Raw genomic sequence first — 14274 nt, forward strand, 5'->3', positions numbered from 1 at the left:
TTTTTGTGAATGAAGAGAAGCAGCTTGGGAGAGCAAGCCCGTCTTGAAAAAACCAATAAGGAAATGATATCCATGCCATAATTTAAGGGAATATGGAGATTCTCTGAAGGAACATCCTGTATCTTGATATGGGATATGGTAGTAGAAAAGAATGATGAACTGCATCTTCCTGAGGAAACTTTTCCTAAATGTTGGGAAAAGATGCAAGTCTAGGTGCGTGGAGTCGAGGAGGTATAGACGTGGAGTCGGGCCGGGCGCGGTGGCTCAAGCCTGTAATCCCAGCACTTTGGGAGGCCGAGGCGGGCGGATCACGAGGTCAGGAGATTGAGACCATCCTGGCTAACACGGTGAAACCCCGTCTCTACTAAAAAATACAAAAAACTAGCCGGGCGCGGTGGCGGCACCTGTGGTTCCAGCTACTCGGGAGGCTGAGGCAGGAGAATGGCGGGAACCCGGGGGGCGGAGCTTGCAGTGAGCCAAGATGGCGCCACTCACTCCAGCCTGGGAGACAGAGCGAGACTCCGTCTCAAAAAAAAAAAAAAAAAAAAAAAAAAAAAGAAGTGGAGTCGAGGAGGTATAGAAAGTGAAATTTCTCCGGCTCCCCTCTTTGACTTCCCTGGTCCCTGGTGGATGTTGAGACCACATACAACTCCTCTTATTCAGTCATTCTGTGGAAAACATCCTTTGCTTCAGATGGATTAAATGTGGTTACACTTCTACTTGTGTCCTTATGCTGACCCTGAAATTTCCAGAGACATCTGAGGTGTTGTCAGGAAAAATGGTTACATGTGTTAAGTGTCCAGCCTCGGGGCAACAACTGTAACTATTTTCATTTTGAATTTGCTGCTTTACTAATAGCCTGGGGCCTACTGTCCAACTATGCTTCTCATTCATGTGCTGTTGTAAGCTGGCATGTTTCTGAGTTTAGATAGCATTTATTTCACGGATGCCCAGCAATCAAAGAGTGGACCAACAGAAAAGCACAACAAAGATACTGAGCAAGTGGAATCATTCTCCCTTACTGGGGTGGGGGGATGTTAATGTGTTTTAGAACAGTAGCATACAGTTAATGCTTCACTTCCACATTTCTGGTTAAAATGCATGGTTCATCATTGTTTGACCATGTTAAAAAAAAAAAAAGTAGTTAAAACCCTGTGTCAAATGCTGGATAATTTACATTTTGTGGCACAGCATCTTTGAATTAGTTCTATGACATCAGCATTTATTTCACGGATCCCCAGCAATCAAAGAGTGGACCAACAGAAAAGTGCCACAAAGATACTGAGCAAGTGGAATCATTCTCCCTTACTGGGGTGGGGGGATGTTAATGTATTTTAGGACAGTAGCATACAGTTGAGCTAAAGAACAAGGTCAAAGAGCACATTCGATGTGCCACGAAGGAGGTCAGTGTAGCAGCAAGAAAGAGCTAGGTTCCAGTTTTGGCACTGTTAACAGCAGACATGTCTTCCTGCTTAATGGGATCATCCCCGTCAGGGCATGCATTGCATACCCACTACAGTAGTTACCAATTCATGGAGGGTCATCAGAGACTCACTGGAGCTACAGATGTGGTCCAGTGCAACCACCTGCTCCCTGGAGAAGCTGCTCGGCAGCTCAGAGTCTCCACTCACTGTAGATTTCATATTGTTTGAACTACAGAATATGACTCCAGGTAAGTGTCTTGTAGATTTTTCTAGGGCTTTGATTCTTGAGAAGAAAGAAGGCATTTCCTACACCAATCATGGTGATTTGTGAGGATTGTTTCGATTGTCTCAAGTGTGGGTAGGGGAGATGTCAGGTGCCAAAAGCTTTTAATGGGCAGAGCCAGGAATGTAAGACATTCTGGAATGTCTAGGATAACTTTTCATAGTGAAGAGTTTCTCTGTATTTCACACAATGTAAAACATCCCCCCCAGCTAATCAATTATGAGAAAAGCCTGTTTAAATCCTGTAACAAAAAATATTTTGTATTCAAACATAAAATATTTTTATGGATTTAATATGTACTAAAATTGTCGTGGTAGGATATTATAACAAATATCGAAAGAAGAACATAAGCTTTTTTTTTTTTCTAATGACCAAGGGTTAGGGTTAATTTCAAGAAACTGTATAATTGATGTCAATAATAATCAAGCTACTTCAGTTCTCAGCACAACATTCCTGATTCACTAAGAATTTGTAACCGGGTTTTATTGTGATTATTAATGTGTACATATCTGTGTGTGCATGTGAGTGTGTAGATATGCGAGTAGTCATCATTCGTTAGGTTATTTTAGCGTGATCATGCTTGAGGGTTTAAAATAAAACGATTTTGTTGTAAATCACATAATCTTTTTTCTTCTTTTTATTATAGTCTGTATGTTATATTTTGAAATTCTGTGTGCCATAAATGAGGTGTTACAAAATATTTCATACTAAGAGAAGGCTTCAATTCTGCGATACTTGAGAACTATTTTTCCAGACTATGCATGCATTTGACTGGGCAATACGATCAAATATGCTGCCACCCTCAGTGCTCTCCCCTGTCACTGTGCCACCCACCAAGTGACGCATGTAGCTGAGTGCTAGCTGGGTTTGTACTTCCAGACCTTCTGGAAATGATTGCAAGGACACTCAGTAGGATACAATGTTAACTCTGTTTATGCTGGCGATGGATACGATGTTTCCCTGTTTTCCTCAAGCAGGAATATTAATCCTTTCCTCAACCATTTCTGCACGTTCTTTTCTTTGAACTCTCTAATCGTATTCCAGTTTTTTTTAAAAAATAATATCAGCAACCAATTGAATGCATTGTCTTTCACTGATGATTCACACTTAATTAGCAAATTATAAAATTTCCCCTTCTGTTGACACTGTTTCACAATTAATTTGAAATTGATAAAATTTGCGTAAAATTAGAGAATAAATAAAGCAGGCTCTAGAAGAGATATAGTAAACCTTGATTATTATATTTAGTATTTCATGAATTATTTCCTTCAGTGTTTCTTTGAAAAGCTCTGTTTTCATTTTTGACGGAATCAACAATATATTGCCTCATACAATAAGTTCTTGTAGGACCATAGTTGCATTTGGGTCACTTTGTGCAGTTTTTAATTGAGGGTCATATAAAAATGCTTTAAATACATAGACGGGACAGAGCTGATAGCTTCCTTTTCATCTTTCTCTGTCTCTGTCTCTCTCTCTCTCCTTATTGTAATTTGAAAGTTGGCCTATTTTAAAGCAGTTCTGTTAATGCAACAGTGGTTTTGAAACACTGTATTAAAAGAGACCACTTTAAAGGAGCCACTCAAGAAATCGTTAACAGCTTATATAAAAAGAAAATACCATATATGGTACACTTTTATGGCTGAGATCTGACATTCACAACTGAGAGAAAGGTGGGGAGAAGTCTTTCTTCATTAGCAGCATGACCAAAGCACTTAGAGATTTCACTCCCTCACATCCATTATTCCATCTATTGTCCTAATTTAATTTTCCATGATTTTCCTGACAGTGAAGGTTGGCAACTCTTAAGTATAGTACAAAAGGTTTGCAGCACTCATGTTAATAATTACACAAGCTGTTGAGGCTTTTTGCTGAAGGGTGTATTGTCAAAAATATCAAATTTAGACAAAAGCAGAAGCTACAGATGTGAGTGGAGCTGGAATCCCTCAGTGCCTTTGTTTTTATCCATAGAAAGAAGCCACCTCATGAGGTCTAAATGTTAATAAAGCATTCATACCATTTGGGGCCTTTGGGGAGCTCTAAACAGGAAAACAAGATCTTGGAGAATTGCCATCAAATTGTTGCTGCTATTGTCTCTGCTGTTGCTTACCAGAGTTGTTCTGACAATGTAGAATCTATTATTTTTATATTCTTTCATAGTCAAATAGATTTGTTTTCTCATGATATGTATAGGCCAGTTTTAGAACACTTAATCTACAAATGTGTCTTCTTCACTGTAGAAAAAGTAAACTTTAGTCCATCATCCTTCTATCTTTGCTTTAAGGATGCAATAATTTGCTTTCCTTTCTTCTTCTGTTTGTCACAGAAGGCTGAATTCCTTGCAGTGTGAAATGCCTTGTACCACCTATGCCCATGAATTACCAATTATCCACACCTGTAAACCATACTCCAAGCAAATAAGGTGGCCAAGGCTTATTAGAAGGAGTCATTCAATATCTGTGCTCATTAAAAATTGACCATAGGCTGAATGAATAAAATTCTATTTACTTAGTACCAAATATTTTGTGACAAACACAAGTAGAAGATTTGGTGACTAATAATACACAAATACACTTAAAAGTGTATTTAGATTCCTAACATATTATAGGTTTATACACATATTTGAGATATAAAACCGACACGTTTATCTCATAATCCCACCTTTTCTCCACCCATTAGATAAATACCATTGTAAGCCTAGAGAAAGCTAGAACTATAAGCAGAGAGCTGCTCATCTTTGGATTGCAATTGATGTTCTTGAGTCAAATGGATAATAATAATTTTTCCAAAATGTGTCATTTGGAGAGAAAAATGGTCTTTTTAAATGTCAAAATCTTTAAGACCAAAGATTGCCATAAGTAATTATTTAAAGAATTTGAATACAAGGACTATTTCTTCCCCACAGAAAGGAGTGTGAAGTCCTTGTACGTCCTGAAAGGTAAGTCTAAATGACAGGTTTGCAGGGATATTACCAGGTGACGACTCTGCCTGAATTGATATAAAGGGTCTTAGCACCAGCCAACATCCTAACCCCCATACCTATAGCATTTCATATAATTGAAAGTGAAACCTAAAGTACAGAAAGTTTGTCCCATTTCTTCTTTGGAGTCCATGAAGCATAACAAAGCAACTGCATTAGGACAGAAGTGATGATAGGACGTACTTAGGCAGGAAAAACATCAGAGACAAGGGTCTGCATCCAAACAGATTGCATATGGCATGAAATAGACCCACACATTCTTGTGTCACCAATAAGTAGCTAAGAATTGAATGAGTGGGCCTGCTAGAGTTTAGCTGAGAGCTGAGGAGAGGTGTCCCTGCAACAAAGGCACCCCTTTGAGGGCTGGGCAGATCTAAGCCATAGTCAGAACACAGTGGAGTCTCTGGTTTTAGCAGCACCTGAGGGGTGTGAATAGGAGCATATAGTCACCAAGGCATAGTGTTACCTGAGTGGACTCAAGAGAGTGACTGCTGAGTGAAGATACAGCATCCTTGGTATTAGCGGTGTGACTTTGAGCATGCTTGTCAACCTCACTAGGTTTCCCTTCCATCATTCATATGAGGTTATTAAGGGTGTCTTTTTTAGGACTGTTATTAAAGTAAATGGATTGTAACTATCATGGACTTAGAACAGTACCTAGTAGGCACTGTATGTGAGCTTGCTAAATAAGTAAAGTCAGAAGGGGTTAATGGCTCCGCTCCCTGTAAGTAATCATGGTGTGTTGCTACTTCCAAGAGAACAGACGCTCAATTACAGCAGCCACAGGCTCTTTCTCAGTGGATGCTTACAGGACAGAGGCCAATGCTCCAAGCAAGGTGGGATGACATTTCCTCACCACCGATTATGAAGGGGAGACAGCAGGTAACAATGTATAGGCCAGATACCCTTCAATGCCACTATGATTTTGTTTAAACTTTTCACTATAATGTGATTTCACTCAAGGGAGGTAGGAGAGAAACCTATTTGAAATAAATCATTAAAGAATGAGAGTATTTCTTCTTAAAAAATAATAAGAACAAGTTTTCACACCTTTTTTTTTACTCTTCCGAGGGCATTTGTGAACAAAACATGAAACGAGATTATTTAAAAACTTTTAAAAATTAATTTATACTTTCTTTCAATTATATACAGTATATTCTAGTCATTGTGTTAAATTCAAACTCCAGAAGAATAGCTTTTTATCTGAGAATTTTTAAAAATATTTCTTTTAAACCTCTGCAATTACTAGTTTATTAGTATCATCCAGGACTCAGATGTTCACTAATCCTCCTGAAATTACACAAACAAATGCAAATGGAAAGAATCCAAGTTAAAATGACGTAACAAAACAGCACTTCCTCACAAAAGCATATAAAATTACAAGAACGCTATTTTAAAAATGGGCACTTTCAGAAAACAATAATCTCAAAAAACACAAAATTGACAAATGGTTTTCTAAACTGCCAAGTAGATAAACATGACTAATGAATAAGTTTGGGTTTTATTTTAAAAAAAAGATATTCAAATACATTGAGTAATTAATACTGAGATGCAAAATTTGTCTTCTTTTCTCCTATTTGATGTATAAAGGGGCAAAACATAATATAGGAAAATATACCCTATTTTAAATGCAGTATCTTCATTTCAAAGCTGGCCCAATTAATTAAAAAAACTTACAATGGAGAGTCTCAGCTTCCTGAGCAGTCCATATTTAGATAAGTGGGAAAAGACAACTACAACCAGTATTTTCACAGTCTTCACTAAGACTAACATCAACTAAACACTTAACATGCAGTCTTGTATTTTTAAAAATATTTATTTATTTATTTATTTGTTTATTTTTTCAGACGGAGTCTCACTCTGTCACCCAGGCTGGAGTGCAGTGGCGCGATCTAGGCTCACTGCAAGCTCCACCTCCCGGGTTCCCGCCATTCTCCTGCCTACAGGCGCCCGCCACTAGGCCCGGCTAATTGTTTGTATTTTTAGTAGAGACGGGGTTTCACTATGTTGGCCAAGATGGTCTTGAACTCCTGACCTCGAGATCCGCCCACCTCGGCTTCCCAAAGTGCTGGGATTACAGGTGTGAGCCACCGCGCCCGGCTGCAGTCTTGTATTTTAAGCTCACACTTTTGGTGATACAATCTCAGGTCTTCTTTAATATTGGAACTGCAAAATATAGCTGCTATTACCTATAAAGATCGGAACATACTTTTCTATTAGTCCTTTAAGGACAGACTTAAAGTGTTTGACTCGAATATTCCCATGCTGTAAATAGATTGGTTACTCTTCAGTTTGTAAATATAAGTGGGCCATGTGAAATTTGTTGTCAAATGATCAAGATTTCATCCATGCGTTTAGTTATGGACGTAAACTGCCTCAATTTAACTATTTACTCCCATCATGATAGGTAGAGTATGTAGACGAAAGCTTTTTATCAGCTAACTATATGAAAGGATAAACACTGTAATAATTCACATGCTCCTAAATGGGCAAAAGCAAAAGACTAGCTTCCTCTCAGGAAAAAATAAATAAATAAATAAATAATAAAAATAAATAAAATAAATAAATCAGACTTATGAAAAGGACAATACTAAAAAACAAAAAACTGTATTTACTTAGTAGCATTCAGAATGTCAGCAAAACAGCTGCATTTTTTTTTTGCAATCTCCAAGTAGTATTTAGTTAACAGAAAAACAATTATTTCATAGATTCCACATCAAAGACAACTGACGAAAGATGAAAAAACCACCATCTCCATATGTAACTAATTTGTGCTTCACACTAATAAGAAGCTGCTTTGAATTTCCAGCCAATTTACAACCCCCACACTATACTAGGCAAGGTTAGTGACTATTGAAAATACCACCAGGACAGGGCTATCTAAAGACACATTTGGTAATGTGCTAACTATACATAAAAAGACACTTTACGTTTTGAAAACAAAACTTCCACAGCCTTACATTTCAATTTTCTTCTTTAAAGGGAGTGAATTGCGTACAGGGGGTTAGTTGCTTTATAGACAAGAAAAAAAAAACTGTGAAACCAACTTATCCATCATCATCTTCTTCATCACCTTTCTTCTCCTCATCCTCTTCATCTTCCTCATTTTCCTCTTCTTCCTTCTTTTTCTTGGGTTTTTCAGCCTTGATGACTCCCTTTTTGCTGTATCAGGTTTTCCTTCAGCTCAGTATGCAGGGATACCTTTTGCATTTTTCCTTCAGCTTCACAGCCTTCTTTTCATAGGGCCGCTTGTCATCTGCAATAGTGTTATTCCTCTTCTCTCCCAGGTTCCTCACAACATCACTAATGGATAGGTCAGGATATTCTCCTTTGATTCTTGGGTGATTCTGGGAACAGAACAAGAAAAAGACTGAAGAAGGCCTCTTGGGTGTGGTGGGATCCTTGAGCTTCTTTTTTGTCTTTCCACTAGGATTCTCTTTTATAATGGGCCTTGTCCGCCTTTGCCATGTCTTCACATTTTTCTTTCTCGTCAGTAAACATGGTCTTCCACCTCTCTGAAGTTGATTGAAACATGTGGGTGCTTCCCCTTTTGCTTGTCCCAAATTTGCACAGAGAATACCTATGGTGACATTTTGTCTCTCAGCTTCTCAGGATCTCTTTGGCCCATGTTTAGTAATTCTCCCTCTATGAGGCACAGAGTGGCAGAGTGCCCGTCCGTCTCTCACTTGCCCCAGTGCTGTCTCTGTGGAGTTCAATGTACTGCAATGGCTGAATCAATGTGAAGTAAAAATGCTATCATAAGTCATATCATTACAAAGTTTTTTTGGGTTTTGCCCTTTTTATTTTGATACAGTGATCTTGATTCTAGAAATATTTGAGAATCATATTTTGGATCTATTGCTTCACCCTTGGCATGACTTCTGTCAAACAAGTTGACCTAAATCTGTTTCATGATTTCTCACTTTACCTGCAAGCTGAATACTGAATCACCAATAATAAGAATATCAGAAACTTCTTTCTTTACGAGAGACAACATAATATTTATGACACCATGAGTGTCATTTACCTAAGGTGTTTTATATTTTCAGATCAACTAAGACAATTGAAGTCTCATCTAATTATCCATACTTAGCTCTTACGTCATTTGACTCAATATTGATGGAATAGTTAATCTGGTATTATGTAAGTTTCCCTAGAATATGTTATGAAAACCAATATAAAGTATGGAATATCAATTTTGGTTTTACAGTCTCTACAAGTCTTAAATGCTTCTGTCTTAGGATATTTTGTCAATTAAACATAATTACAAATCTTTTTAAATTATGTCAGGAAAATAAAGTTTCATATCTGCTTAAACACATAAATTAATGTGAAACTTAAATATTTTATATTAGTTTAATTTTAGTAAAAGCACAAATTAAACCCATATTTATATTATCAACAATGTCAATAATTTTTTTGAAATAATATATTAATTTATTATAGCAATTTCTGTTAGGAATAATAGAATATTACTTGTTTTTAACCCATAATATATATGAATCTCCACCAAAAATAACTTACTGACAACCAGCAAATAATCATCACAATAGAGAATAACTATCCTTTTAAAAGGTATTTTTTGCATAGTGTGTATAATTTTCACTGTATTTGCACATACTTCACTCACTTTTCTTCCATTCATAACCCTTTAAATAGATAAGACAGATAATAAGAGAATAGAGCAGATAGAGAGTGATTTGGTAACTTTTGTCCAAGGTCATCCAAATAATTAACCACAGAGACAAGTATAGAACAAAAATTACCGAACTAATGTAACATACATGTAAATGGTTAGATGACAGTTATGCAGGAAAACTATGAAAAAGCAAGTAGAGAGCTTTTAACCCCAGTTTATGCAGTGGACGCATTTGATTGTGAATCTCAATAACGAACCAAAAGGACAAAAACAGACTGTTAAGATCATATTTACCTGTTTAAAACTGTCTGGTTTCTCACCCTTTTTATTGCAGCAGTGGCAAACATTCTCAGGAGATGTACTTTTTTTGTTTAAGAAATTTTGTAGAAAGTATTATATTAGCAGAAAACACTCATATTCAACGAAAACACTTTGAGAGTCTCACCTGCAGAGTTCAACAGGATGGAGAACAGGACTATGAACAACTAACCAGAAAAAAAAAAATGTAGTATCTGAAATCTGTGTAATAAAATAGATAAGTTATCTATGTTAAAACACAGCATTTAGACCAATCCAAAAACTGTTCCACAATGCAAGGGGCTATCAGGGTCAGGACAAGTGATCTGCAGGGTCAAGAGATGTGGCCCCATGGAGACAACAGCCATCTTATAAACTATGTTCTGAGGGTCAGGAGATATGGCCCCGTGGAGATCACGGCCATCTTATAAACTACGTTCTGAGTATCTGGAATCCTTAAACCTCCACTCAATGGGCCCTGTTCATTGATCTGCTTTCAGGACTTGTGCCTCTTTCCCAGGATAATCCTCCGGAGGGTAGACCACTAAGGCCCAAAGGATACTCAGAAGAAGTCCTTATATCTGGAGAGGGGGTGTTGGATAAACTAGGATGTTCACATGTGAATACTTGAGGGCTTTCACCACCTAGAAGGGAGTCAAAGTTATAAAGGAATCTCCTTGAGTTGTCAGGTTTCAGCATGAAACTGAAAAAACTATGAGAATTTCTATCTTCAGTCTGTCTTCCAGGTCATTATGAAGGTATGTTTTCAAGGTAAAATGCTAGATATAGTGCATTTAATCATTTTTTTTACCTTGATTTAAAACTTTTAGATATTTGGACATGAAGTATACAGCCCTACCTTTATACCATTAACCCAGGCTCCATAAGTATCAGGTATAGCTAATTCTGCAGGCTTGTAGCTATTATACATCTAATTAAAAGTTAATACCAATTTTTCCATTTTGATGAAAGCGCTATTATTAATTCCCTATGCCACTGTCTTATTACAAGACCATGATTATTTCCCACTTGTCCTATGGCACCTGCTTAGACTGAGATCACCCAATCCTCATTTCATCCTCCAACCTCAGGCCTCTTACCTTGCTGGCTAAATGCATTTAATTATAATTAATTAACATAAATTTTGATAATAGCATTCTGTAACTAAAAATAACAGTATGATTCCTTCTTTATTATAGAGTTGCCTTCAAAATATTTAATGTAGCACAAAAAGACATATTTCAAAGTCTCATATTTGCCCATTATCTATGGTTTCTTGACTTCTGTATCTTTGCAAGTATTGCTCCTTTTACCTGGAAACTGGTTCCTATTTTCTCAGCCTGAGTAATGCGGACTCATCCTTCAAGATTCAACTCATCCTTTATCTCCTGTATGAAGTTTTTCTGTGTCCTTCAGACTGAGTTAGGTGCTCTTCTTTGTGCTCCCACCCATGCATATTTCCATCATTGCTTACTGTTGTTACCGATTTTTTTTCCGTCAATTATAGAATATAAGCAATTTAAGATTAGTGGCTATGCTGTTTTACTTTATTTGTGAAATCATTATACAAACATTTGTTCAGATCTGCTCTAATCCATATACTGTGCAAATCACTGGCTATATAGTGAGAAAATACACAGGCCTTGTCATTGAGAATGCAACAGAAAAACATGCTTACCGTCTCTAGGCACTGTGATGTGGGCTTAGATGGAGTTAAGTACAGATTGTCATAGCAGGTCAAAAACGTCTACCTATTTTTTCCCCCCAGGGGAGGAGGCGTCCTGCAGAAAGGGGTCCAGGCTGAGACCTGTGTAGGATTAATGTCTGATAGACCCATGCTTGGTACATAACATGCATATAACGCACCCTTTGTAATCACTGCATTTACATTCATCCAAGAATACGACAAACCTGCTGTGCTCTGGCATGGGCAGTAGAAGTTATAAAAGCAAACAGGGTAGAACCATGAGGTTGAAAGAAGTACTGATGATACATCTAGTTCTAGATTCTTGAGGAATCGCCATACTGTTTTCCATAATGGTTGAACTAGTTTACAATCCCACCAACAGTGTAAAAGTGTTCCTATTTCTCCACATCCTCTCCAGCACCTGTTGTTTCCTGACTTTTTAGTGATCACCATTCTAACTGGTGTGAGATGGTATCTCATTGTGGTTTTGATTTGCATTTCTCTGATGGTCAGTGATGATGAGCATTTTTTCATGTGTCTGTTGGTTTTATGAATGTCTTCTTTTGAGAAATGTCTGTTCATATCCTTTGCCCACTTTTTGATGGGGTTGTTTGTTTTTTTCTTGTAAATTTGTTTGAGTTCTTTGTAGGTTCTGGATATTAGCCCTTTGTCAGATGAGTAGATTGCAAAAATTCTCTCCCATTCTGTAGGTTGCCTGTTCACTCTGATGGTAGTTTCTTTTGCTGTGCAGAAGCTCTTTAGTTTAATGAGATCCCATTTGTCAATTTTGGCTTTTGCTGCCGTTGCTTTTGGTGTTTTAGACATGAAGTCTTTGCCCATGCCTATGTCCTGAATGGTACTACCTAGGTTTTCCTCTAGGGTTTTTATGGTATTAGGTCTAACATTTAAGTCTCTAATCCATCTTGAATTAATTTTCATATAAGGAGTAAGGAAAGGATACAGTTTCAGCTTTCTATGACCCAGCCATCCCATTACTGGGTATATACCCAAAGGATTTTAAATCATGCTGCTATAAAGACACATGCACACGTATGTTTATTGCGGCACTATTCACAATAGCAAAGACTTGGAATCAACCCAAATGTCCATCATTGACAGATTGGATTAAGAAAATGTGGCACATTTACACCATGGAATACTATGCAGCCATAAAAAAGGATGAGTTTGTGTCCTTTGTAGGGACATGGATGCATCTGGAAACCATCATTCTTAGCAAACTATCACAAGAACAGAAAACCAAACACTGCATGTTCTCACTCATAGGTGGGAACTGAGCAATGAGATCACTTGGACTCGGGAAGGGGAACATCACACACCGGGGCCTATCATGGGGAGGGGGGAGGGGGGAGAGATTGCATTGGGAGTTATACCTGATGTAAATGACGAGTTGATGGGTGCAGCACAGCAACATGGCACAAGTATACATATGTAACAAACCTGCATGTTATGCACATGTACCCTAGAACTTAAAGTATAAAAAAAAAAAAAAAAAAGTACTGATGAGAATTAGGACAAAGCCATGCTCCAGCCACTCTAGGCTGAGAAAGCATGATCAGGAGAGCCAAAAGATTGAGAAAACACATAGACCATTTATCTCAGAATTCTACATATCTATATCATACATGTATTATAAATTCACAGCCTATTTTAGTTTAAAGAAGGTAAAGCCTTTAATTGTTTGGTTCACAGGAATGGCAGTTCATCTTTGTCTTTGGAATGGGATGAAAAATGATGCTAGAAAAAATAATGTAAAAAGACAGTAATTACAATTAATGTAATTAAAATTAATGTAAATGTAATATACACAGATTTAAATAACTGCATAGAACTATTTAAGACTCATTCTATAAGATGGGTTCAGGTTTTCTCTACTCTTTATTGATTATGTTTATAATATGATGTCTCAATTTAAAAATCAGCTATTGTTAAGAGACGGATATTTACTTGTAAAAACTAACATAAGTACGCAGTCAGCATTTTTTAAGAGTAAGAAAATGAGTAAATACAACCTCTTACCGAAAGATGCAAAAAATATGACTATTCCATTTTATATGTGTAACACCTAGCATAGTCTCCTTCCTTTCTGAGCAAATCACAATTGAGAAATTTGTAAAATTAGCCTCTGGCACATCCTTGAATAAATATAATTGGATCTGTAACAAATCAAACCATGAGAATAAAACTTTGTCTACATGACCACTGCTGATTTTAGTAATGACCGTTTCCCAAAGCAATCTTAAAAGTAATTTTACTAGTGGATCATACCTAAATATAGTAGATTTAACAAGTTAGCTTAGACCGTGGTACTTCAGGACATAGAATAGGCTTAAGTCAAACATTTTGTTAACATAATTTACTAAAGACAGTTGACAAAAAAAAAACAAAAACAAAAACGGTTTTCAATCTATTTAGTGAACCTCTCTGAATACATGTGATTGAAGAAATAATCTTACATTTATTTCAAAATATTAAAATTGTTTTTGGTATTTTGTTAAACATTATTCACATTGAACATAAAGTATCTTTAGTGTATCTGGTCAAATAAAAGAGTACATGTATATAAGTTTTGAAAAATATATATTTAATTGTTACATTCTGTTCCCTTTATTGTCAGATATATAACCTGACCCCACCAAAAATCTTAACAATAATAAACTTTATAACAGAACACTATGCAGCTTTAGTACATAATAAACTGGACATTTGAATTATACATTTGTATTCTTCAATAAATATACTGCAATTAATAGAAAGAGAGAGAGGGAACCAGAAGCTATAATATAAAAGATTTATAAGACGCATCAAGCAGTCACAAATGTGACTTTATATGAATCTTAATTTAAACAAATAGATTACAACAAAATTCAACATCTTTTCAAGGTAAAAACTGAACAAATTAGGTATATTAGAAATATACCTCAACATAGTAGAGGACTAATATGACAA

General features: G+C 36.6%; 1 pseudogene; it reads right to left on the reverse strand.

Annotated features, from left to right (window-relative positions):
* Positions 1-7731: 7731 nt before the first annotated feature.
* On the reverse strand, positions 7732-8276 carry LOC119625708 (high mobility group protein B1-like; annotated as a pseudogene).
* Positions 8277-14274: the final 5998 nt, after the last annotated feature.

The sequence above is a fragment of the Chlorocebus sabaeus genome, chromosome 22 (genome assembly GCF_047675955.1).
Source record: "Chlorocebus sabaeus isolate Y175 chromosome 22, mChlSab1.0.hap1, whole genome shotgun sequence".
Lineage (NCBI taxonomy): Eukaryota > Metazoa > Chordata > Mammalia > Primates > Cercopithecidae > Chlorocebus > Chlorocebus sabaeus.